Here is a 26,906-nt window from a genome sequence, read left to right as displayed (position 1 = left end):
CCAAATCTAAATGATGTTCTTTCATACGAAGTCTTCTATTTTTGCCTTAGTAATGGTTGCCAAGGGTTCTACTTTAGCCCACTTTGTGAAGTAGTCAACTGTAACGATTCCATAGCGGACCTTACCCTTCCCTGCAGGCATTGGGCCGATCAAATCAAGTCCCCATTGGGCGAAGCGCCAAGGGCTGATCATAGGAGTGAGTGGCTCGGGATGGGAGTGAGGAATAGTTGCATAGCGTTGACACTTATCACATGAGTAAGATATTCTGGTGGCATCTTGGTGAAGTGTTAGCCAGTAATATCCTTGGCGAAAAGCTTTGTGTGCTAGGGATCGAGATCCAGCATGATCTTCGCAGATTCCTTCATGTATTTCCCGAAGGATAATTTCTGCCTCTGCGTACGTAAGGCATCTTAGGCATGGTAAGTTAAAACCCCGCTTGTAGAGTTGGTCATTAATGATCAAGTAACGGGTAGCCTTGTATCGAATCTGCTTAGCTTAGACTTTTTCATTTGGAAAAGGTGCCATGAGCAAGGAATCTATAAATCGGGGTAAACCAACTATCCCCCTGTTGTAAGTTGCACATTTCCGCAGCCATGGTGCTTGGTGCTGCCAACAATTCAACTTGAATTTTTCTCCCAATCTTGTCTTCCACCGCTGAGGCAGGCAAGCCAAAGCATCTGCATGACTGTTTGCCGCTCGAGGAATTTGGGTGATCTGGTAGTGGAAGTGCTTGAGCAACAATTGTGTTTGTGCCAGATATGCTGCCATGGAGCTATCCTTAGCGTCAAAGTTGTTGGTGACCTGGTTAACCACAAATTGGGAGTCACTGAAGATATCAATTCGTTTAACCCCAAGGTGTTTGGCCAAAAGTAAGCCTGCTAGAAGGGCTTTATATTCAGCCTCATTGTTCGATGCCTTGAATTTGTCAGGAGTCATAAGGACTAGTCTTGCTCCACAACCTTGTTGGTTGGATGAGCCATCAACATATAGACTCCATGTTGAGGCTGTTGGTTTTATTTTCTGAGCTTTCGAGGGTAATGAAACCATTTTTTTAGGCGTAGAAACAATGTCAACAGGATATGTGAAGTCAGCGATGAAGTCTGCCACTGCTTGGCCCTTATCAGCTAGCTTTAGTTATAAGGCCATGTTAGCGTAGTAGACAAGCCGTTCGACATTACCATCCTTTCGAATGAGAACGGAACTTACTGCTGAAGCCGATACCGACAGATAGATAATGAGAGTGTCACCAATCTCAGGTTTGGAGAGCAGAGGGGCTTTACTTATGTAGTCTTTGAGGTTCTTGAATGCCTTGGCACATTCACCAGTCCATGTAATGTACTTGTTAGTTCCCTTAAGTGCTTTGAAGAAAGGAGCACATCTGTTTGTGGCCTTAGAGATGAACCTAGTTAAGGCTGCCACCTTGCTAGTAAGGCTCTGGATGTCTTTTGAAGTTACCGGTTCCTTCATGTCGAGGATTGCTTTGATCTTCTTGGGATTAGCCTCAATGCCTCGTTGGTTTATCATGAAGCTTAAGAATTTGCCAGAGCCTATGCCGAAGGCACATTTGTTGGGGTTCAACCTCATTCAATACCTTTTCAGAATGGTGAAAATTTCAGATAGGTTGGTGATGTGTTGGTCAGCATGTTTGCTATTGACTAGCATATCATCAACATAAACTTCTATGCTCTTCCCAATCTGTTCGGCGAACATTGAGTTGACCAGTCTCTGATAAGTCACTCCTGCATTCTTTAGGTCGAAAGGCATGACTTTATAGCAATATAGTCCCCTGTCAGTAGTGAAGGTTGTGTGTTCTTGGTCCGGAAGGTTCATGAGTATTTGGTTGTATCCTGAGTAAGCATCCATAAAGCTTAGGAGTTCACACCCTGCCGTATAGTCTATAAGTCTGTCTATGAGATGAAAAGGAAAGCTATCATTCGGGCATCCTTTGTTTAGGTTGGTGTAATCGACACACATTCTCCACAAGACCGTTTGGAGCAGGAGACTTTCCTTGGTCGGATTCTTCTTAACAAGGACAACATTTGCTACCCACGTTGGATAATTGACTTCGCGGACGAAGCCTATGCCTTTGAGTTTTTCAACTTCTCCTTTCATTGCCTTGTACCGTTCAGCGTCATAAGATCTTCACTTCTGTCTCACTCGCTTGGTCTTGGGGTCAATACTTAAGCGATCACAAATGATATCAGGAGAATTGCCTGGCATGTCCTCGTATGACCAGGCGAAGACTTCAGTGTTCTCTTGCAAAACAGAGATCAATGCCAACTGAATGGGTGGTGACAATGTGGTGCCAATCTTCACCATGCGATTCGGACAATCTTTTGAGATAGAGACCTTCTCCAACTCTTCAGCGGGTTGTGCTTACTGGGTGAAAGAGTCATCTCGGGGATCATCGGGTTGACTGTTGCCACCGTGAAGATCCAAGTTGGATTCGTCTGGGCTGGTCCTTATGACTTGGTCATATATAGAAAGGGTTTCCTTGGGCATATGCAGGTGTTGTTGCTTGACCGAAGTGTTGTAACATGATCGTGCGCTAAGTTGATCTCCTCTGATGTAACCATTGCCATAGGGGGTTGGAAATTTCATCAACAACATATGTGTGGATACCATAGCCTTGAGATTATTGATGCATGTGTGTCCCAAGATGACATTGTATGCCGTTGGGCAATCAACCACTAAGAAGTTAGTAGTAATGGTAGCTGTGTAAGGGCTTGTACCAATGGTGAAAGGTAAATGTATGCTTCCCAAAGGTTGCATGATATCACCGGAGAAGCTTATCAGAGGAGAAATCGAGCGATCGAGCAAATGTTCAGCTACATTAAGTGCTTTGAATGCTTCAGCAAACATGATATTGACCGAAGCCCCCGTGTCTACCAGGATTCGTTGTACTTCAAAGTTGGCTATATGAGCTTCCACGATCAGTGGGTCGTTATGAGGGTAGATGGTACCTCTTTCTTCCTCAGGGTAGAAACATATTGGATCTCAGTTAGGTTTTTGATACTTGCCTCCCCTGATGTCTTCCACGTGAAACACTTGGTGGCCAGACCTTAAAGCTCTTTCACTATTTTTTATGGCCCTGTTGGAAGATTTAGATATGGGTGTGCCACCACTTATGGAATATATCACATTCACCTAGCGTTGGTTACGGTTACCCTTTGGAGGGGGAAGGAGGAATTGATCAATTTTTCCTTCACCTGCCAAAGCTTCAATATGATCACGAAGGGTGATACACTTCTCGCTGTCATGGCCGTTATGCTCGTAGTAGCAGCAAAACGTGCTAGTGTTATTCGTGGGCTTGTAACCCGACTACCTCGACATTGGCTTCGTTATCAGGTGTACTATGTTGGGGTAAATGGCCACGCATATGGTGTTCAAAGATGTGTATGTCTCATATCTCGGGGTAGGGCCTGTCCTGACACGTGCTTGGCCCACTGTGTTGACTGCCTGGGGGTGGGCATTATCGTGGCGATACCCTTGGTTATCACGATAGTATCCCTTACTCCTTTTACTAAAATGAGACTGATGAGGATGGAAATCTTTCCTTTTGCCCTGAGATTGATATGTATGTTGACTTGGCAAAGTATTAAGTAAGGCAGTAGGAGGCACCGCTGCCGTTTAGAAGGTCGAGGTCACCTCATTTGGTTGGATCTGGCTCCCACTTTCTACTTGCTGATAAGGGGTGGCTGTGGGGGGTTTCCCTTGATATGTCCTTGCCTCAGCGAATGCATGGTTGTAAGTCTGTGCCATCACCTTAAAGTAAGTCTTCCAACAAGTGTTGGCATTGATCATGTACTTGAAGAAACAATCATGTAAGCCTCCCGTGAAGGCTTTGAGGGCAGTCTTGTCATCTGCCTCGGCACAACGGGAATACTCATGGCTTAAGCGGCTAACATACATATGTAATGACTCATCTGGCTTCTGGTGAATAATGTACAAGTCATCCGCAGGGTGCAAGCGATCGGTCTGGAAAATGTGTTGAGAAATAAACAGTTTTCTTAATTCCTCAAATGAGTCTACCGTTTTATATGGAAGACGGCAATACCAGTTTAGAGCTCCGCCATAAAGGGTAGAGGGGAAGAGAAGACATCGCTCTTCGTCGGTGTGCATCCGGTATGCCATGGTGGACTCAAAGAGATTAAGGTGTTCAATCGGGTCCTCTTTTCTAGTATAGAGTTGCAAGCCAAGCTTCTGCTTTGTCTTTGCTTGGAGGGGGACGTCGATGATCCCCCTTGTAAGAGGGCCAGGCCTAGGTTGGTTCCAATCAGGTATCTCAGCTTGTCGTTCGGCCTTCAACTTGTTTACATCCTTAAGGAGCTGTAGGACAAAAGGGTCCTGAGTGGAGTCATGTACCACTGGAGCTTTCTTTCGTAAATCTCCATCTCATTTTGGAAGTAGGAAGGTTTGATTAAGAGCATGTGATTTTTCCCTGGACTCGCCGTACTGACTTCCAAGGTATGTCTGTCAGAACATCTCTAAGTCCCCTATACCTTCGTGTTTCTCTAGGACTTGTTGCCCCTTCCCTAAATTGCTAGCCGACCTGGGACATAGGAGTGGACTGAGTCTTTCAGAGACCCTTAGGTCATTGATCTTCGAGCTTACATGGATGGGATTGTCTCGACGTTGCTTTAGAAAGTCTCGACAGTCGTGAAAGATGGCTTTCGATCATTCCACTCCTCTTGCTTCGGGTCGAAGCAACTGGGTTGAGAGAAGTTTCATGTTGGTCGCCATTTCGATGAGTAGCTCGCTCCTCAATAGGAATACCCATGTTGAGGGCAAATGACCCTCCGTGTTGTGGGGCACACAGTTGATGGTTAACTTTCATAGGGGTGATTAGCTCATGTGTTTTAGTATATCTAGCCTTGTAGAGCATCTCGAAGACCTTCTCATACTGCTCTTGGAGGATCTCATTCTTCATCGCTATCTTATTATTCTGAGCCTCTAGCTCATCGACTTTAGCCTGAAGAGCAAACTTCTTTTGTTCCTTCTTTCGCTACTTTGTACCAGGTGCAAGAGGGGTGTCATTCTGTATGATGTGGCTTCCTTCACTCCCCATGTTGGAATGGGATGCCTGGTCAAAAGAGAGTGTAAGAATGGTGGTAACTAGCTTAACAAAGCTGAAGAGAGTGGGAATAAGTGTCGTTTCTCACAGACAACGCCAAATATTTATGCACAAAATCAGTGAGGACTTTGGTACAACAGAAAGTGTTAAGTTTGTGACCTTCCCTAGATTGCTCCGGTCACTAGTGTGGATAAGTATGTAAATGATAGAGACAGGGAAGCAAACACAAGATGTATGTGGTTCACCTAGATTGGCTATGTCCACGAAGTAGAAGAGTTCTCATTAATTGTGAAGGGTTTACACAAGTACATAGGTTCAAGCTCTCCTTTAGTAAGTACTAGTGAATGATTTAGTACAAATGACATTAGGAAATATTGTGAGAGAATGATCTCTATTTATAGAAGAGAGTTTCAAGTTTCATTCTGACATTGACATGTGTCGTGTTGTGATTGGCTTTTGATGTTGACACGTGTCACGCTACGATTGGCTTCTGATGTCGACACGTGTCGCGCTGTGATTGGCCTCCTGGTTGGAGGGAAACTCTTCTGGGTCCTTGACGGTATAATGTTGACCGGTGCTTAGTAGTTTCGGGATTGGTCAAGTATGGTACAAACAAGTTTTAACTCATATTTGCTCTAAAGGTTGGAGCAAGTTGTGGTAAGTTTAGAACATAAAATTTGATTTTTACTCCAAGGGTTGGAGTAGGTCTAAGGGGTGAGAGTGTGGGCTAAGCCTTATAGTGGACTAGCCATAATAATTTGGCTCGAATTCGTCTTCTACGAGAATCAAACCTAAGACCTCTCACTTATAAGTGAAGAGGAATATCATTAGTCGTAGTACTAAGTGGCCATTGTGAAATGATGTTATGTTGTTATTAAAGGAGGAATGGTGTTGGAACATAAAAATTAAGGTCCTCCAGTTCCCCAACCAGTAATCTTGTCACCACATTGAGAAGCACATATGACACCATCTTCGATTGCAACCGATGAGGAAAGACGGAGGTTGTACCTAGAAAAGACATTTCGAAGCTCAAGTTAGTGAGTGTTTTAAATTATTCAAGTGAAATTCAGAGTCACTGTGTACCGACATTTCATATACCTATTATGTATGTGAGATAATTGATTTTTATCATGGGGGTATTCTATTCTTGGGCTCCATGTGCCATGTCCCTTGAATTTCTCCATAACCAACAAGTTATTCCACCATGACATCTTGCTTGCATGACTGTAGATCCACTTCCCCGAGTTTAGGGTAGTAGTGTATCGATAAGTTGAGGAGTAAAATTTGCTCCCAGAAATGCCTTGCTACATGTGTTGCATGTCGGTTTGCTCTTGTGATTTGTGAAACAGCACGTATGGCCTAAAAGCCCAACGACGGGTTTTCCGTAGCAAAGGAATGCGGGGGGTTGCCCTGGGTAGGGTGGGGTTTTTTCGGTGAGGTCTAAGAGCTGATGGGCCGGACCCCAGATTATCTCCAACTTTGTGATTCTTCTTAATTGTAAGACGTTTCTCTAATTAACTAGAGTATAGTTATCAAACTCGTTATTCATGAGAGTCAAATTTGAGATTTTTTACATACATATTGAGATGAATAGTATCACATGTTTTATTCTTCTTTATATTGAAGGAATTTATAAAAAATACTAGCAAACAAATACAAACGGTACGGACCTAGCTGGATTTGTTTTATTTCGATATGAGGGCTGGTAAGAATTTTATTAAGAATAAGGGAACTTTAACGAAAAGCTCCTGGTACTGTTCACTTTAACGAAAAACCACATTTTTACACTAAAAAGTCAATCCTGGTACTATTCACTTTACCCTTTATTTTGTCCTTATCATTAAAACTCAAAGTTTTCAAGCCCTTTTCATTAATTTTCCTTAAGAATAATCCTACATGCACTCGCACCTTCCTGACCACATTTGTAAAGGAAAGGGATTCTCTCTGAATCACTTCCACCAAATCTACCAAATTCACTAATCCGGTCCCTTGAAGTTTAATCAAACGGCTAAAATTATTATAACTTTTAAAGAGGATCCTTATTTTTAGCCATTGGATTAAATTTCAAGGGTCCGAATTGATGGATTTGGTGGAAGGGATCCGGAGAGCTTCCTTTCTATTTGTAAAAGCATCTCCAGTGTGAGATGCAAAATGCTTTTGATAGGGCATTTTATATTCTTTTGTTGGAAAGCTCTTTAGTGGACAAATTTTAAGAGACGTAAAATACCTATTTTGGCCGAAAATTTTAAAACATATATCATTTTTTTTAAAGTGATTTTCATACAATCCTCTTTATTTATGGTCATCGGATTGAATAAATCAAACGGATTCAACATTAAACATGGATGTATAAAAGGCTAAAAAAATGTGAAAATCGCTTCATTTTTTTAATCTTTAGAAGGTGGGCTTGGCCAGTTAAAAAGATAAAAGTAATGAGTTCCCTAATTAACATCTCCCCCATTGAAGTAAAATTCACATTTTACATCTCCCAAAAATGTAAATTAAATGTAAATGGGATGCAAATGTGATTTTTATATTTAAAATTTGCATCTCCTAATTGAAGTTGCCCTAATAGAGATGGACCTAAGTTATGTATGTCGAACCCACTTGGATTAAAGATGTGATTAATAAGGTAGTCGATAAATCGTGCTTTATAGCAACGCCTTAATGTTGTTTGAGTCTTTTTGATGTTATTCGAGTCTTATTTATTACTATGTAGGTTTTCTATATGGGTTCTAATTGGATAATCATATGGATTGTTACTCTATAACTAGTGGCTTTTACTCTCATAGAAAGATATGCTTATTGTTGCACTAAGAGCCTATTATTAATTAAGCATTGAGCTTTCTAACAGATCGAGGAGAATGATCGTTGTTTGGATCGATCATGCGTCTTCATCTTCATTGATCTCTACAGGTTTGGTTCTAGTTCATTCTTTGTTCATGTTATGTTATAAATGATTATTGTAGTTATGATTTGTTGACTTAATCTTCATCTTGTGAAAGCTATTTTGATTTACAAACTTGTTATGTAGGAAAGTGAAGTTTAAAACCTTCAAATTACAAGTAGAAATCAATATTGCTAGACTATATTGTTTGAGTTGAAACCAAATATATGATTTGATGAGTGCTGTCCAATTGGGTAGGAAACCTCCAAATCTTCTGTACGTACCTTGACGAAGGCACTATATTCAAGTTTGATTGGAGCCCTCAAAAGTTTATATAGTGGGACCATTTCTCTTATAATCATTATCAACTTTAGGAAAATGGTAGAGAGATAAGGATTTTAGTACATATTTTGTAGATCATATGATGTGATTATTGATGGTTCGATTCTTCCTTTAATAATTTAAAAAAGAAATTCAACCATTACCTGTCACATCATATGATAAAAAAATATAATTTTAATAGACAATATCTTTAGCATTACTCTCAACTTTATTTGAAGAAAATAAGCGTGTGGAATGGTGGAAAGTGGAACAAGAAAATGTATACATGTAGAACATATAAAGCAAGAAAAAAGAAGGGGGTAATGGGTTCTTGTCAAAATCTTAGATATCTTTCATTCACCAGTCTGTATAGATTTGTAGGGCAACTTCTCTAATTTTGCCTTTGCTCTAAGTCGTCGGGAAAGATTCAAAATGTTTCCTCTTTTTTGTTATTTTGCATAAGATCGACTATAAAAACAGGATGCTATGCCAATATTAGATAGGCTGGCTAGTTAGCTATAGGGACTCATATTCCTTGTAGATGTGTCCATTTTCCTAAGAATATTTGTTTCAAATTAGGCAAACCACCTGGCATTCTGTCCTTTTTCAAGGTATTATTTATAGTCACACATATACAGAGGGTTAATATTATATATATGTATGCTTGCATGGCAGGAATATTATCCAAGTCTTCCACTATATTTATACAGTTTGGATTTTAACCCATAATACGGTCAAGAATGTTGCTATGTCGGCATAATGCTGCGAAACATCTTTTCTGATAGAGATTTTACTCCATATTCCTGACTAAATATAGCTTGCAAAGAAATTAGAGTGTATCTTTGCTCATCCCTTAAAGTTGGGATAATGTTTGTTGAGAGTATTAATCTCACATCGAAGAAAAAAGAAATTTTACATGTGTTTATAAGTAACTGAGTTACTCTGTATCAGGGCCATCTCTGAGATTTTGGGGGCCCTATGCAAAATTTATAAAAGCGCCCCTCCTTAAGATAAGTCTTAAAAAATGTAGGACAATGTATTGACGTTAGAAAACAATCACTTAAATTAAAACAAACTTTAGCACTCACTGATTGCAAGTTTAAAAATGTCATTAATAATAAGTAAAAAGAGCTACAAACATAACGTTCACTAAATAATAAAAAACAGTTCAATCTTAAACAACCAAACAAGAAAACAAACTTCAAAAACTCTAACTTTAAAGTTTCACTTGAATATGTAACATTATTATATAATAATATTGAAAAAATACCGTCTTCATGGTGTATTATTGGCACTCGAAATATCTTATTGTACTTTAATTTTTTGTATTTAGAAAGAAAAAAATTAAAGGAGTGTAAGATAAGATTTTAAAGTGCTAACAAAATCAATTTTTGAATATAGAACATTATTTCATAACAAAAGCAATTTTAAATATAGAATACTATTAAATATAAATATTAGGTGACAAAAATTTTGGGGGCCCTTTCAAATTTGGGGCCCTGTGCAATTGCACCTTTTGCATCCCCTCAACACCCCCTCTGCTCTATATATCGCCGATTGATTTTATGGTAAAACCTCAACTTCTTCATGGTATCAAAGCAAGTTGTCCCGCATGTGAAGCCCAAGGGCCACACTTGCTCAACGTCACTCTATTTGTGTTATCCACCTATTAGGCTTGAAAATTTGCCACACGTGAGAGGGGCACGTTGAGAGATTAATCCATATCCAAGAAAGAAGGAGCCTTGCACATGCTTCGAAGTAATTGGACTATTCTGTAGATTACCAATTAATTTTATGGTGGAATATCAACTTCTTCAATGCTAATCCCACAAGGGTGAGAAAAATGCAGTCACGAAAATCTCTGAGGCTTGACCAAATCTACTAAATCCGTTCCAAAGTTTCAGAAGAGATCGACTCGTTACTAAATTTATTTTTGGCCTTGAGAAAATATTAATTTGGTAATATTAGTGGAAAGGGATGAGATAGAGACATAATCCTGGAGAGATATGCTTGCAGCTAAAATACTCAATCATATGCGGTAAATACAACATTCATGATTCCTTCCTAACTAAAATGAATATGATAACTGATGCCATTATGCTGGCAAAAGTTTAATATAAATAATATTTTCGGTTTATTTTTCAATAAATCGCTTGTCATCTTTAAGAAAAGAAAAAAGGAAAACATATGCTGATGCTTAATATATAGCTGAAAAGATATAAAGTTGGGTACTAATAATGTTCTAATTAACATTTTAACATGCTTTTTATGTTACCAGAATATAAAAAGCCTTGGGGTAAATTTGATATAAAGTTAAAGAAGTCAGATTACTTCAACAGTATTTGCATTAACAGTTTACATAAGCAAATACGTGATCGATGAACATTAACAACTTGCGTTGCGCACATGAAACACACAAGGACCAGACGTTTGTAATAGGACACCTCTCGGAGACGTCGATTTGGTTATTAATTATATGGGATAAGTGTTAACTTTTCAAATAGATATCACGTACTATCATTTTAACTTATTTCTGGTAAAATAATAAAGAATGAGAACATAATAACTATTTTGAAGTGTTAATTATAGTTTCTAATTATGTAGCTTTTACGTTACTTATAATTAAAACCTAATACATATAAATGATTTTGTTCTTGTTACTTTTTCAAAAGTGATTGATGTATGTACTTTGGTAACATTGTTGTCGGTACAAATAATAGTTCAAAGAGAGAGCTGTAAAACCACAATCATATACGAAAATTTTGCGTGATTCACTGAATTTGAAATTGAACTGAGTCTTGGCCTACTGCTCGTTTTACATTTCAATCTATATGGAGATTACATTTTACGTAGGTTTGATAGCCCAGAGGAAATGTGAAAGTGAAACCGAGGAAAAAACCCTAAAATGTACTGAAGGGTCTTTTACATGATAAGGGTTTGCTCGAAACCATTGTATAAACAAACTAGTGTACAAAAAATATCCCTCTCAAAATTCAAACAAATACATGTGTGCCAGAAATTCTTGTCTATATCATTTCTAGGAGAAATATTTTCCTGCAACCAAGCATTATTGTCACTCTTGGTGAGCTATTATCGGACAAATGATTCACTTGTTGAACACGTGACTAACATTGATTAAGCGGACGGAGCCACTGAAATTATGTATTGATTGCAGAAGAAAATCTCTCAAATCATAATATGCTAACACAATAATGACGGTTAATTTCAAGAAAAAGAACAATTTTAAGCTAAAATTAATATTAACTTAGGCCACCCAACATGCGGCGTAATGACAATGATGTTCAATACGTAGTAAAGGTTGTGAGCAAACTCATTCTCAAAATTTTGACTCAGAATGAGAAATGTTAAGATTCCAAAGAAAAGAAAACCATATATTGAGTGAGCCAATTTTGTCCATAATTAAATCAATCATTTGAATGAAAAGTCACAAACATCACAGTCAATTCACGTTCTGTACATAAATAATTATGAGAGAGGATCCTTGCTGGATCATTTTTGTGAGGATTTTGAGAATCCTCTAATCACATCCGTTCATCGTATATCGTTCGGTCAGTTTTTGTTAAGTACTGTTTATATTTAATTTTAAATAAAAATTTTTACAATAATTTATAAGCGTACAATGTACGATGAACGGATGTATTGGAGGATTCTCAGGATCCTCACAAAGAGGATCCGGTGAGGAACCTCCTCGAATAATTATTGTTATCACGTGATCTCAACTCTCATCAAGTAAAAAATTTGTGGATCCAGGATGCTCTTTGTCCATTTTTCTTAACGTATAATTTTGTGAAGAGTTTTATATTATTAGAGCTGTATTCAAAGTCTAAAGACCAAAGGAGAACTTCCTTCTGTGGGAATTCCTCGTCAAAAGCTTTACAAAGTCTAAAGACCAAAAGGAATGTGAAGCTTTTTAGTAGCTAGTTACATTCACGTTCTTTTATGTTTTTTGGTGGTAGCATACTTTGAATATGGCTATTAAGGCTTATAAAGAAAAAGAGAGTGAATGATCAAACCAAAGCAAACGTTTCCAGGTAATTTATTTGTGTGCAATCCTTGCATATACAAGAAAAAGAGAGTTCCATCAAATTCCTTTACAATTAAAGTTTAATTCATCACTAAATAAACTAGTATTTTCTACTTGGATTGAGGTGAGCTACTGGCTTACCTCAAACCTTACGGATGATTTGTAGGTTGGTGTTCTTACCTTTTGTTTAAGCTCAGTTGTACATGGTGGGTGAGTACCGTTTCCCTTAACTGGATTTTTCTCTTTCTAGGGTTTTTATCTTAAGGTTTTAACGAGGCCACTCCTTCAGTCCTCACTCTTATTTTATTTTGAAGGAAAATAAATGCTTAAAGATAGAAACCACGCTAGCATATTTGTTCTCAATTCAATCATATATATAAGAAGCATTTCTAGCAGCAGTAGGTAAGAAACTGTTCCAAATATGAGTACTTTAAATGGAGGGAAACCTTAAAGGGAAGGGATCCCCATGCTTTTATAAAATTGGGGATTAGTTGTGGGGTCCATACTGTTACATCCCACATCACCTAGGGGAGTGGATCCTCTATGTCTTATATGTATATTCTCATCTCTACCTAGTACGAGGCTTTTTAAGAGCTCACTGGCTTGAGGTTCCATCGGAACTCCGAAGTTAAGCAAGTTCGCGCGAGAGCAATCCCATGATGGGTGACCCACCGGGAAGTTCTCGTGTGAGTTCCCAGAAACAAAACCGTGAAGGCGTGGTCTAGGCTCAAAGTGGACAATATCGTGCTACGGTAGAGTCAAGCTTGGGATGTGGTGGGGCTCGGGCTGGGATGTGACACATACCACATCAAACTTTAATGATCCGAACCTTCTATTTTTCAAGTTGCAACTCATAGATCATCCTTATAAAATATTAGCCAAATCAGAAATGTTTAAGACATCTAGTTGGGTTCAAAGAAATTAATGAATATTTTGTTATATAAAGAATAATGAAATTTTATCTTGCTAATTAAATAGGCAAATGATTTCGGATCGAATTGAATTTTTACAAGGATGATCTATGAATCGAGACTTACAAAATAGGAGGTTCGGATCGTTGAAGTTTGATGTGAAGTGGACCCCACACCTAATCCCCATTTTTTGAAAAAAATGGGGATCCCTTTGCATAAAGGGCTTGATATATCCTAAATTTATAATAGCATTAGCAAGAAAGTTCACCTCTCGATAGACATGCATGTGCCCACTGGTGAAGCTACATATGGGCAAAGAGGAGTGGCCGCCCCTTGGTCCCCGGAAATCGCCATTGAGAGTAAGGATTTTGCCCCTCTGACTGCCCTCGGAATTTGCTTCTTTGCTTCTATGTTTTATGCTTTGCTACTTTTGCGTTATATTTTTTTAGACACCCAGGACAAAACAACGTCATATAGTGTTCGAGTCCTATAAGGCTATCTTTTAAGGCCATTATGCACCTCAACCGGTATGATGTTCAAGAGGTATTTCTATAAACACGAAAATTCTGTAACGAATGAAACGAGAACATGTGTACAAAGTAGATTTGTATTGATGAATTCGTAGGGTTACAATCTCTGTTTACAATTTTCCTCTGATTTAGTTTTCAAATTTGATGTAGATGTGTAGGTTGTTGATCCAAGGGTCACGATAACTTGATTTCGGACGAACGATTGAACGATTGCTTCAAGTTTTGAGCTTGAAATAATGCGTGGATAGTCTTCACCTCTAGGTTTGTGTATGACCTGCAGCAAAAGTGATGTTGATGTGGAATTTTGTTGATTCAAGGGTCTTGGCGACTTGACCTTGAATCGAACATCGTTACAAGTTTTAAGCTTGCAACAAAGTCTTGAAGGAAAACTTTGGCTTTGGTTGTACGTTCTTCGAAGAGAGCTTTGGCAGTGTATTAGTCTTCAAAGATTTGGTAGAGGTTCTCCTTTTGTGAGAATTTCGGCCCTTCAATGTAGACTTCTCAAAGCTTGCCTTTGGACGATTTTTTGTGTCTTGATTCGTCCATGGGAGAATTTAGGCATGTTTTGTGTCTTAATTTTAACTACTTTCCCTTGCTTGGCCGAAATCTATAAGGCTTTCTTGCCTATTTTGCGAGCAATCTTCAATTCTTGCTTGTTTTTTGAAGATGCTTTAGCTTTCTTTCTGGTTTTGGGAGCAATTTGGGCCCCTTGCCGATTTTAAGGAGATTTCTTCCCCTGTGCCGCATTTTAGGAATGCTTTTGAGCTTCATTTGCTTGATTTGTGCCACATGTCATTGATGACTTGTCCATTTGTGACAAGTCATATCCCACATGGAGTTTTGTGATGCATCATTTGTATGCAACGAAATTTACATGTCTACAATTTCAATGCAATGTTGAGTGAGGGAATAAAGCCCAATAAGCATACTAACAAATTATATGAGTCACCTAGTTATGCCCACAAGGTGCTTGACGAAACGTTTCACAGAACTGTCTCTCTCTGAAATGCCATGCTTAAGAGCTATTGTATAGAGAATTGATGGGAAGATACATTGTATCTCTTCCATAACATGATATCTGAGTCGAGAGGCAACAGCAGAAAGTCCGATAATTTTACCATTCCCATTGCTCTATAGGCATGTGCGAGGCTAAGGCACTCACATATGAGAAATAATACATGGGTTTGTGAAGAAACATGACAAGGTTGTATTGAATATGTTGGTGGGTTCTGTGTTGATTGAATGTGAGAAATGAGTGGAGCTGTGAAAGTGTTTGACGAGTTTCACAACCAAATGTTTTTTTGTGGAATGTGACAAAAGAAGGTAGAAGCTTCTACCTTTTTATATTTTGCCCTTACCCCCGATAATTCTTGACTTTGTAATTGCATGCGCCTAAAATTTCTTGATTACAAGAGCAAGATATTACCCTTTAGGAGACAACCTCCTTGTTATAAATGACTCAATGAGTTCTTTTTATATATGAAAATGAGTCATTTCTTGCCTTGGTGTGTATTGTGCACCGTGTCGAGTTCTATAGTAGAATTTATGTGGGGCTGGTCTCACAGTAATGAATAAATGGAGAAGAAAAAACAAAAGAAGAGTTAAATTAAGAAACCCTAATCATTAACCAATTAAAAATAAATAAAATCAATGCATGCAAGCCTTGACGTAGTGTGCTCGAGGTTTGTCCGACTCAGCTCCTCATTAAAAGGTAATGAAAATATTATTACATTTTTCTGGAGAATATATAGTATGAAATCATCAAACCTAGCTTACTATTATAATGATTTAATTAAAGATTAAAAAAATTACTTGTTATGAGAAGGTATTAATGTAAGATTCCTCCTTGACCTCTTTGATACGGCCAAAAGTCTAGGAAGGCTAAAACAAATTAAGATCAGTATAATGTTTTACTTACCATCTATTTGTATTATTATTTGTGTCATCTCTCTAATAGATATACAGCCTACCAACACATGTTCATCCTAAAAACATATACGATGCTTCTACAAATACAAAAATACCAAAAAAATTCCTCATAAACATGTATGTTTCTAAACCCTATTTTCAATTTCCGAGGAATGGTTGACATTGATCGATCCAAAATCCATAATCTTAGTTAATTAATTAAACTAATAATACCCATGCATCAGATACATCGATTACCCGCAGAGAACAAACTGTCAGTCTCCTATGCTGTTCCGTGTTGGTCGCCGCAAAAATGTTCGTAATTTTGTATCAGAAACTAGTTAATACATAATGCCAATTAACAAGTTATAATGTGATTAATTAAGTGTCCAATACTGTCTGTCAGGAACCCTACGAAAACAATTTCTTCTCCTATTCAATGCCATTACAAGTGCATGCTACCACTCGATTACAGATTAGGAAGGTTATCATCACTAGTTTGGAGTCTTTTCGTTTGACTTGGAACGTAGATAAATCCCAAGATGGTCATACATGTTTTTGTTTTTCGAACTTGCTGAAATTACAGCAAGGATCGTCTAGAGATCTTTACAGACATATAATTGTGGTCCTTAAATCTTAGAATGGGTGAGGAAAGTGTAAAATCAATAGTTATATTGATGTCCAAGTTCAGCCAGTGTACTAGCCGCCATGTTGGCTTTGTAGAAGATATGCATGAAAGCTAATGCTAGGAAGATTAAATTTGTATATGAAATTTTGTAAACCAAATGACATGAAAGTTGATGATTTGATTATTACTCAAGTGTTGATTAACGTTGTTTATACCATATTTAGGGCCTCGTATTTAAATCTCGTACAAATACTCAGGGGACTTAAATGTAATTATGGGATAAAGGAAGGGGCAAATATGTAATAAGTGAGGAGTCCTTATTCTATAAAAGGACCCCTCACCCTCACAATTGGGGAGGCCTCACTCTCACTCTCGGAGGCCAATTCCTAGGCCTGAGATCCCCTCTCTCATCCTCAGAAGCTCTCAGAAGCTTTCACCCTCTCCCTCTCTATTACCTCAAATAAATACATAATCAGTGTGGACGTAGCCCAAACCTTGGGGTGAACCACGATACATCTTGTGTTATTTACATTTCATGCAGATTCACGGTCAGATTTACGTTGTTCCAAGACCATCCGGTTTTGTGCATCAACATTTGGCGCCGTCTGTGGGAAACGACACAAAAAGTTATGTCGGTTCTCTCTCAAATTTTCACCTTCATCGTGAATCTGCAAAATCTGCAAGAACCCAAAACGTTACTCCTAGCAAAGTGTGCCATGATTGTTGTTCCTTGGAGCGAAATATTAACAATACGGGAAGGGTATAGTGGTCCAGTGCAGAAGACGAAACGCATGCTTAGACTCGGACTCAGCCTCGGGACGACGATACCGCCGTCGCTGACCTTGACGCCGATGGTGGCTTCTTTTCTCTGGAGGGAATGTCACAATGGGCCATGGGCCACTCCGATCCCGTCCAATTGAAAGAGAAGGCGCGAGATGTCGAGCGATTGTCTCCCACCGACCTAAACGACCGCCGGCTAGCGATAAAGCAGCTCACGGACGAGCTGAAGACGCCTTCGAACACGCAGCTGATGCAGATTGCGATTGACGACTTGAGTAACTTCTCGCTGTCGTTGGAAGATCAACACCGTGCTCTGGAAGAACTGGTGCTCCAACAGATCCATTGAGCCTCTGATTTCAGACTCTGCATCTGCCTCTACCTCTCAAACTCTTTCTCATCTCTCTCTCTCTACAAAACCCAAAAAGCAGAAAAATCAGAAAAATAAAACCGAAAAGGGGAAACATGTCATGCTCCGTCGCCGTTGCTAACTCACCGATGTCTTACTCGCCGTCGTCCCTATTCTGCAACAAATCCTCCATGATCTCTCTGGCCCTAGAAACCATGACTTTACCTCCGTCGCCGTCGGCCTTATCACCATCGGGATTGGCTTCGTGTTCGTCTCCGTCGTCATCGTTTCGGATTCGGATCTTGAATCCGTCGAACAGGTTGTCATGTTCAGGTCCGGGGTCTCCAGTGACGCAGCCGAAAAGGAAGAGGCCGGCGAAGCTTTGTATTCCGGTGGTGTCCCCGGGATTTGGATCTGCTCCGTCGACGCTGTCGACGACCCGTTGGAGATAGGTGATAGAGGTTTGCTACTTAGCTAGTCTTAATCTTGAAGGAACCGTTGAAAGCCGGGAGGATCACATCACCGACTCGAACGACTGAGAGTCAGAGGAGGAGAAACAACGTGGTAGTACATGGTTTCCCCTCGTAGGAAAACTGTTGTATAACCCCATCAGTTCGAGCCCAGGCCAATTACTCCGTGATCATCGGGGAAACATGCCGTGCTCCGTCTCGTAGGGCCCACCAGAACCAGAAGGCGGAGCAACTCTGCGCGTCTGGAAGTGGAACCACATAATCTTTAATGCAGACAAGGTGTGGTGTGTGGACCTGCAGGCCTAGTGAACTCAATGATGGATCTATACCAAAGAAATCCAAAGAAATCCAAGCTGGGATCCACTGTGTACCTTTCTCCCCAGGCTTTTACATCTGTGGTGGAGCTTTACAACAGCATTCTCTCAACCCATTCTCTGCTGGAGCACACCAATGTATTTGTGTTGCTTGACAATGATGCCATCTACGACATCTGCAGAAACAAAAGCAAAAGAGAAAGGAAAAAGCAAAAGAGAGATGCAAGCTATCACCAAGTCGGTTCAAGCAAGGCTAGAGCAACAAAGGTGCAGAGATCAAGAAAAAAGCAAAAAAGCAAGGGGGAACAAAGCAGAAAAGAGAAAGCAAAAGGAAAAACAGAAAAGGAAAAGAGAAAAGAAGAAAAGCAAAAGATCTTCCTATTATTATGATTCCTTATGTCTGCCAGATAAAGAACCAAAGAGAGTGCAGCAGAAAAACACTGCAAAAGCATGGAATAAACACCCCACCAGAATGATGTAATTTATTTTCCTTATCTTTCGGACACATCTGTAAAAACCCATCAGAGGGTAAAAAAAAAAAAAAAAAAAAAAAAAAAAAAAAAAAAAAAAGAACAACGACAAGCCCAAAATAAATGGGTTGGACTGGAATGTTGTGGAGGGCGAAGGCCCATAAGCCCAAAATAACACCAACCAGGTGATCAAAAGTACGCCTAGTACTCCAAATCATACATGAGCACTACTCATGTCATTCATACATCAACATTCATGAGCATCACTCATGACAATCATACATAAACATTCATGACCATCATTCATGTCAACATTCATGAGCATCACTCATGCTAACATTCATGAGCATCACTCATGTCAATCAACATAAACATTCATGAGAATCACTCATGTCAATCAGCTTCAAAAGCTTAATTTACAGAGCTTTAGCTTCAAAAGCTTAATTTACAGAGCTCTAGCTTCAAAAGCTTCATTTATAAAAGCTCCAGCTTCGAAAGCTTCATTTACAGAGCTCTAGCTTCAAAGCTTCACTTGCAAAGCTTCACCTACAAAGCTTCAGTGCAGGGTATACAAATACCGCCTCCGAACAACCACCACTTCGGCCCATACATGGATTCAATTTGAAGTCTCCAGCCAACAGACTCTATTGACCGACGACTTGGGGGACTACATTATGTACCATGTATTGGGCCTCAACTGGGCCTCATGAAAAATACTTGGGGGACTCTAGCCCATTATTTATGTATTAAGGAGCGAACCCTTATTTTATAAAAGGGACTCCCTCACTTTCATTGAAGATCACCCATGATTTATGTATTGAGGAGCGATCCCTTATTCTATAAAAGGGACTCCCTCACCACCATTAGAGAGCATCGCCGCCTACTGAGCAACCGTCTCACTGAGAGCATCAACTCTAACCCATCACTTATGTATTGAGGAGAGAGCCCTTATTCTATAAAAGGGACTCCCTCACCTTCAAACGCCACAAGCCGAGCCAACCAAGGCAACACAAGCTACAAGCAAAGCGGCCTCGCAGCATGTGTTACTTCTAGTTGAGCATCATTTCAGATTGGGCACCGCCTCATATCAAGCATTAGTTCTAGACGACATCTAGTTACTTCGGCCCACACATGGACTGAATTTCAAGTCTCCAGCCAAAAGACTCTCTTGACTGAAGACTTGGGGGACTACTGTTTATACCATATTTAGGGCCTCGTATTTAGATCTCGTACAAATACTCAGGGGACTTAAATGTAATTATGGGATAAAGGAAGGGGCAAATATGTAATAAGTGAGGAGTCCTTATTCTATAAAAGGACCCCTCACCCTCACAATTGGGGAGGCCTCACTCTCACTCTCGTAGGCCAATTCCTAGGCCTGAGATCCCCTCTCTCATCCTCAGAAGCTCTCAGAATCTCTCCAGCTCATCCCCAGTCTAATGGACAAGTTGAGGCCATCAACAAAATAATCAAGCGCACTTTGAAAACCAGCTTGGACAAAGCTAAAGGCTGTTGGCCAGAATTTGTACCCTAAGTTCTTTGGTCATATCGCACTTCATATCGGACTTCAACAGGAGAAACTCCATTCTCACTTGCCTTTGGCACAGAGGCGGTTGTCCCTGTTGAGCTCGAGCAAGCAACATTCCGAGTCCAGAACTACATTCAAAGTGAAAATGACAAACAACTCACCCTCAACTTGGATTTAGTCGAGGAACACAGAAACCAAGCTCACTTGAGGAATGTCGCCTACAAGCAGCGCATCTCCAACTATTATGACTCTAGGGTCAAGCCTCGTTCTTTCAAAATAAGAGACTGGGTCTTAAAGAAAAGATTACTCTGCGACAGAGTCCCGAGTGAAGGCACACTTAGTCCAAACTGGGATGGACCGTATGAAGTCATTGGCATCAGTCGCCCTGGCTCTTACACACTTAGAAGCTCCGATGGCAAGACCCTTGGCCATCCATGGAACGCTGATCACTTGAAGTACTACTACAAATAGACTCACGATGTACAAGTGTTGAGCTATAGCCGTTCGGCATCCTATGTAATGAAGGCCATTTGGCAATGAATTCAATAAAGAGGTAATTTAGCCAACTCAGCCCTCACTCTTTTACATTCATAGCAAGCGATGCCGGAACCCTTCTCAATCAGAAAGCAATCCGTCTACCACAGTCACTACAAAACAAGCAAATGAAGACCGTGTCAAGCGCCAAAAAAAAAAAAAAAAAAAAAAAAAAAAAAAAAAAACAGCTTCATCCAAAAAGCTTCACCCGAAAAGCTTCACCCAGAAAGCTTCATCTACAAAGCTTCACCATCAAAGCTTCACCTCGAAAGCTTCATCTACAAAGCTTCAACACCAAAGCTTCACCTACAAAGCTTCACCTAAAAAATCTTCACCTAGAAAGCTCCCTCTACATACTTTCATCTACAAAGCTTCACCATCAAAGCTTCACCCAGAAAGCTTCATCTACAAAGCTTCACCATCAAAGCTTCACCTCGAAAGCTTCATCTACAAAGCTTCAACACCAAAGCTTCACCTACAAAGCTTCAACACAAAACCTTGCTCCAAATAAACAAATTTTGTTCACAAAACCCAAGATGCCCTTGAACTTGTACAAAAACACTTGGGTAAACATAAACATTTTTTGTTTTACACCCACAAGGGCCCAATATTTTCCTTCTTATTTATTCACTTATATATGTTCCCAAACATATTATAATAGATCCAACAACAAGCCAAAGTCCCAAGTTTCATAATGGACAAAAGTACAAGCAATTCATCAATAATGAAGGTGCTACAAAAATTGGAATCTGCCCCAAAATAGCAATCCAACCCAAGAGACTTTTTCTCTCTCTCCCTCTTCCGCCTCCTTTCATCTATCAAATTTCTGCAACCTCTGCTCTTCTCCAATGGAGCTGAATTTTGGACACCCTATAGTTCTTGAGCATATGAACAACTTTCAAGAAGGAACTATTTCTGTTTGAGCGACGGAAATTAAAGTGTTGAAGCTCCAAACATGACAGTCGGATTCTTGCAGATTTCGAAGCTGCTGTGATGTTTCGAAGATCTGGAAATATTTAACCATTAGTTCATTCTGAATTTTTGATATGTTATGAAAGAGACGATGAGGAACAACTTCAATGAAGAAAGCATGCCGATCTGAACAATAGAAAATGGAGTTTCGAAGCTCACAACAAATCTGACGGGTTGACAGAAAAATAATAACCAGTCATTCATCATACCTTGATTTCTGGAGTTATACTGCTCCGAGGGATCTCAAATTTGGATATGTTGTAGTTCACGAGCTGAGGAACAACTTCAATGAAGAAAGCATACCGATCTGAACAAGAGAAAATGGAGTTTCGAAGCTCACAACAAATCTGACGGGTTGACAGAAAAATAATAACCAGTCATTCATCATACCTGGATTTCTGGAGTTATACTGCTCCGAGGGATCTCAAATTTGGATATGTTGTAGTTCACAAGCTGAGGAACAACTTCGATGAAGAAAGTATGTTGATCTGAGCAAGAGAAAATGGAGTTTCGAAGCTCACAACAAGTCTGACGGATTAACAGAACATTGATGAACAGTTACTCATCATACTTGAATTTCTGAAGTTGTACTACTCCGATGGATCTCAAATTTGGATATGTTGTAGTTCACAAGATAAGGAAAAACTTTCATGAAGACGACTTTGCAATCTGAGCTATAGAGAAAGGTGTTATCTTGCATCCACTCAGGCTGATTAGTGGAAACGAAAAGCAATTCCACCAAAGAAAAGATGAAAAAGAGAGAAAAGCTACTAATTGCACTTGATCTTGTCTAGTCAATAGCATGCAGCATCAAACACACAAAAGTTGGAAATATTTTTAGATAAAGCATATACGAATGTGTGACATCGAAACAAGGATTCGTTACTTTGACAAATTAGTAACACGCGAGACACCTCATTCGGCAACTCTCTTCGCCTGAAGACTTGGGGGACTCCCACCATATGCTACTGCACCTTGATACTCGGCAGTCTCACAACCACTCAGTGACTTGGATTTTTCAAGTCTCCAACCGAGAAGTTTTCCTCACTCGGGAAATTAAGGGAACACTACCTCAAACTACATACTTCACTCACAAAGCTTCAACAATACAGGTTTCAACAAAAGCAAAAATTCAAAGAACTTTATGAAGAAGGCTTTGGTGTATTTAACACAATATGTTGAAATGAAGCAAAGCTTATTTATTAATATTTTCGATAAGCCACAAATATGTACATATACATGAGTCAAAATAAACAAACAAAAGGGAGCCTTCACAAAGGTTGCTTAGGGGAAGTCTCAGCAGTCGGTAGAGCCCCAGAAAGAGAAAGCACCGGAGGGTGGTTATCCGGAGCCTCAGTACTTGACAAAACCCCAGAAGGAGGAGGCAATGGAGGTTCATTATTTGAAGCTTCATTACCAGGTACAGCCCCAGAGGACGAAGGCAATAAATGCCTTTGGAACAAACCCACAAACCGCTGATGATCAAGTAAAACCTTACCATCAGATTCCTTCATCTGGTCAAGCTTCCTCTTCATGTTTGTAGCATAGTCATGGGCGAGCCGGTGCAACTGCTTATTCTCATGCTTGAGCCCTCTAATCTCCTGTTTGAGACTCATCACTTCAGCAGCCAATGATTCAACTTGGCGGGTTCTAGCAAATAGGCGTTGGGCCATATTAGACATAGAACCTGCACACTGAACACTAAGAGCCAGAGAGTCCTTAACAGCCAACTCATCAGACCGTTTGGAAAGTAGCCTGTTATCTTTGGGAGTGAGAAGGTTCCTGGCCACCACTGCAGCGGTCATATCATTCTTCATCACAGAATCCCCAACGGTAAGAGGACCAGTAGGGGATATGAAGGATGGGCGCCATATGTTGTCTGGAGAAGGCGTGGCTGTCTCTTCTCCAAGGTTCAAGTCAAAACGACGGTCGGAGGGTCCAGACATTTTCAAATGTGTTGAAGAAGGAAGAGGTCAGACAAATCAAGATCTTAGAAGTGCAAGAAATGAGCTTCTACTGGTAGAGATTCAAGTGTGCTGTGGAACTTAATGCCAGCCTCTATAAAAATCTGCACTCGACGGAGCTTCAGAAATCGAAGAGGCGTTTGCTTTCTCAAAAGCTGGGCTGCTCAGAGACCACGAGGGCCGATCTCAGAAATCGAAGAGGCGTTTGCTTTCTCAAAAGCTGGGCTGCTCAGAGACCACGAGGGCCGATCTCAGAAATCGAAGAAGCACCTGCTTTTTCAGCCTCGTCAGCACCTGTCACATGCACAATCAGCTTTGCGAAAATTACGGGCACTCTGTCGAAGATTTCTGGTGAAGTAGAAAGCACGTGAATCTTACTGTTCAATCACCGCTCTCCATATGCACCATCAACTCCTCGGGTACCACATATAACTTTGTCAAAGATCTCTGACAAAGTTTAGGCACGAGAATTTCGAAGTTCAAGCTACCCTACTATTACCCATAAGGGTAAAGGAACAGCACCACTGCTTGACAACTGGAAAGTCCCTATGTGTGTCGACCTCCGTGTTTTGCGGCAAGACAGGTTGGCAAGAACGTCCAACCTTTACTCACATTCGAGAAAAGACTCCCAACATAATTACTTTCTCAAAAAACCGGAGTAGCACCGCTTTCCGAATCTCGAGAGTCAGATCCTCGACGGGATTGCTTGTTCGAAAACCGAAGAGGCACAACTCTCAGAACTTCGAGAGCCAGATTTCCTTAGATAGAGCTTGTCTGTAATCTTCACACGTAACATCAGCTTTCCAGATACCACATACCACTTTTTCAAAGTGCTCTGACAAAATTAAAACACGTGAAGCTGGCAGCTCCCACTACATTGCTGTGACCAAGAAGGGTAAAGGAATATCATTACTACTTGTTATTGGGAAATCCCTATATACATTGACCTCCCTCCTCAACGGACAGGCAAACCTGCAAAAATGCTCAACCCTTTCTCGCATTCGAAAAGGCACCCTCAACATAACCTCTCGAAATACTCAGCTTTATTTCCCCCCGATAATACCTCAGCAAATAAGCCACACCAAGAACAAGAGTATCTCATATCATCAGGGTCGAAAGCAAGAGTATCCCATATCATGCTTTCTCCCTATCTTTGTCTTTGTCCTTGTCCACACCTGCAGGACAAGGAGAAAGAGAGCAGTCAGTCGGAACCTGAAATCAAACCTCCAATTTGGAACTGACTGCCTGGAGCCTTTGCCTGGTTGCTTACTTAGCATTGCTCTCGAGTACTCATCCTCAACTGCTGTCAAGGTCACGAATTCCACCAGCAAATACCTCATGACAGTTGATCAGATATTGGCTCTTTACACTGAAGCTGCCAAGCGTGGATGAGTCACTATGAAGGAATGTTCTGAAGGACCATTTAAATGCAAAGGTTGCACACCACTTCTGCCATGCAAAAGATTGAAGCAGAAGGTTCAACGGTGAGCTGAAACAGATCACTACAGCACGACACCTTTCCATACCACATTCATTATTCCGTCAACAGCAAAAGTATCCCATATCATCAAGGTCGAACGTACTCTAGATTTGATGGACTTGTTTTGACCCTCAAATTTTTGAGTCGGCCTTATACTCTGAAGGGCACCAGAAAACCCTCAAGCACAGTTCAAGAATAAGCCTGTGGAAAGTTACTTCTTCAAAAGCAAAAGTATCTCATATCATCTCTTATCCATTTGCTTCTCCTTATCGTGGCAGTTGAATGAGAGACAAGGAGAAGGAGAACAATCAACCGGAAGCCGAAGTCAAACCTCTGATCCTGGGTTGTTTACTTGGAAGTTTGACTGCTTACCTTGTCTGTCACCTCTTTCGGCAGATCTCCTAGCTCGGTGACTTGGGGGACTCCTACTATAGGGTTTGTATCACACTTGACTAAGCCCGAAACTACAACTAAGCTTTAAGTGAAATTGATACATTACCTTGTGCGTCAACATCAGCTAAGTACACCATTCTCGGATGGAGGAAAGGTACTTCCAGAGAAGGGCAGATGAAGATCAGACCACACTTCGGTACTTAGAAGTTTCGTGATTACTCAAGGGATTGGATCTTGCAAGTCCCCAACCGAGGAGTTTCCCTCACTCGGGAACTTAGGGGAGCACTGTTTGTACCATACTTGACCAATCCCGAAACTACCGAGCACCGGCCAACACTATACTGTCAAGGACCCAGAAGAGTTCCCCTCCGACCAAGAGGCCAATCACTACTCGACACGTGTCAAGATTAGAAGCCAATCAGAGCGCAGCACGTGTCGACATCAAGAACCAATCATAACATGACACATGTCAATGTGACAAAGCTACAAGTTTTTCTATAAATAGGGGTCATTCCCCCACAATATTGCCTAATGCCATTTGTGTTAAATCATTCATAAGAACTCACTAAATTGAGAGCTTGATCCTTTGTACTTGTGTAAGCCCTTCACTACTAATAAGAACTCCTCTACTCCGTGGACGTAGCCAATCTGGGTGAACCACGTACATCCTGTGTTTGCTTCTCTGTCTCTATTCATTTACGTACTTATCCTCACTAGTGACCGAAGCAACCAAGCGAAGGTCACAAAACCTGACACTTTCTGTTGTACCAAAGTCTTCGCTGATTTTGTGCATCAACATTTGGCGCCGTCTGTGGGAAACGACACTTATTCCTACTCTCTTCAGCTGTGTCAAGCTGGTTTCTATCATTCGTACACTTTCTTTTGATCAGGCATCCCTCTCCAGCATGGGAAGCGAAGGAAGCCACAGCACACAGAATGACACCCCCCTTGCACATAGTGCGAAACAACGAAAGAAGGAAGGAAAACGAGTTCTTCTTCAAGCTAAAGTCGATGAGTTGGAAGCTCAGAACAACAAGATAGCAATGAGGAATGAGGTCCTCCATGAGCAATATGAGAAGCTCTTCGAGACACTCCACGAAGCTAGGCAAGCTCAGACACGCGAGCTTGTTGCCCCCGTGGAAGTCAACCATCAACTGGGTGCCCTCCAACATGGAGGGTCACATGCATTCGACATAGATATCCCTGATAGGGAACAGATTACCCCTCGACTTGATAATCAACATGAGGCTTCTCTTAACCCAGTTGCTTCGACCCGAACCATGAGAAGTGGAGGGAGACACCTCTTTGCTGAAGGGGCAGAAGGATCGAAAGCCGTCTTTCGCGATTGTCG

The 26,906-nt window shown here is 40.5% G+C and overlaps 1 long non-coding RNA gene across 2 annotated transcripts; it reads right to left on the bottom strand.

Moving 5' to 3' along the window:
- Positions 1–21,257: 21,257 nt before the first annotated feature.
- On the bottom strand, positions 21,258–22,561 carry LOC126606607 (uncharacterized). 2 transcript variants are annotated; one of them, XR_007617267.1, is made up of 4 exons: positions 22,290–22,558; positions 22,109–22,206; positions 21,928–22,025; positions 21,258–21,752 (listed from the first exon to the last, which is right to left on the bottom strand). It is a non-coding gene; the product is annotated as an uncharacterized LOC126606607 (long non-coding RNA). The 2 variants fall into 2 exon arrangements; XR_007617266.1 differs by having other exon boundaries at positions 22,109–22,561.
- Positions 22,562–26,906: the final 4,345 nt, after the last annotated feature.

This window comes from Malus sylvestris, chromosome 16 (genome assembly GCF_916048215.2).
Source record: "Malus sylvestris chromosome 16, drMalSylv7.2, whole genome shotgun sequence".
Classification (NCBI taxonomy): Eukaryota; Viridiplantae; Streptophyta; class Magnoliopsida; order Rosales; family Rosaceae; genus Malus; species Malus sylvestris.
Note: the sequence above shows the minus strand (reverse complement) of the source record. Positions and strands in the feature narration are given on the sequence as shown.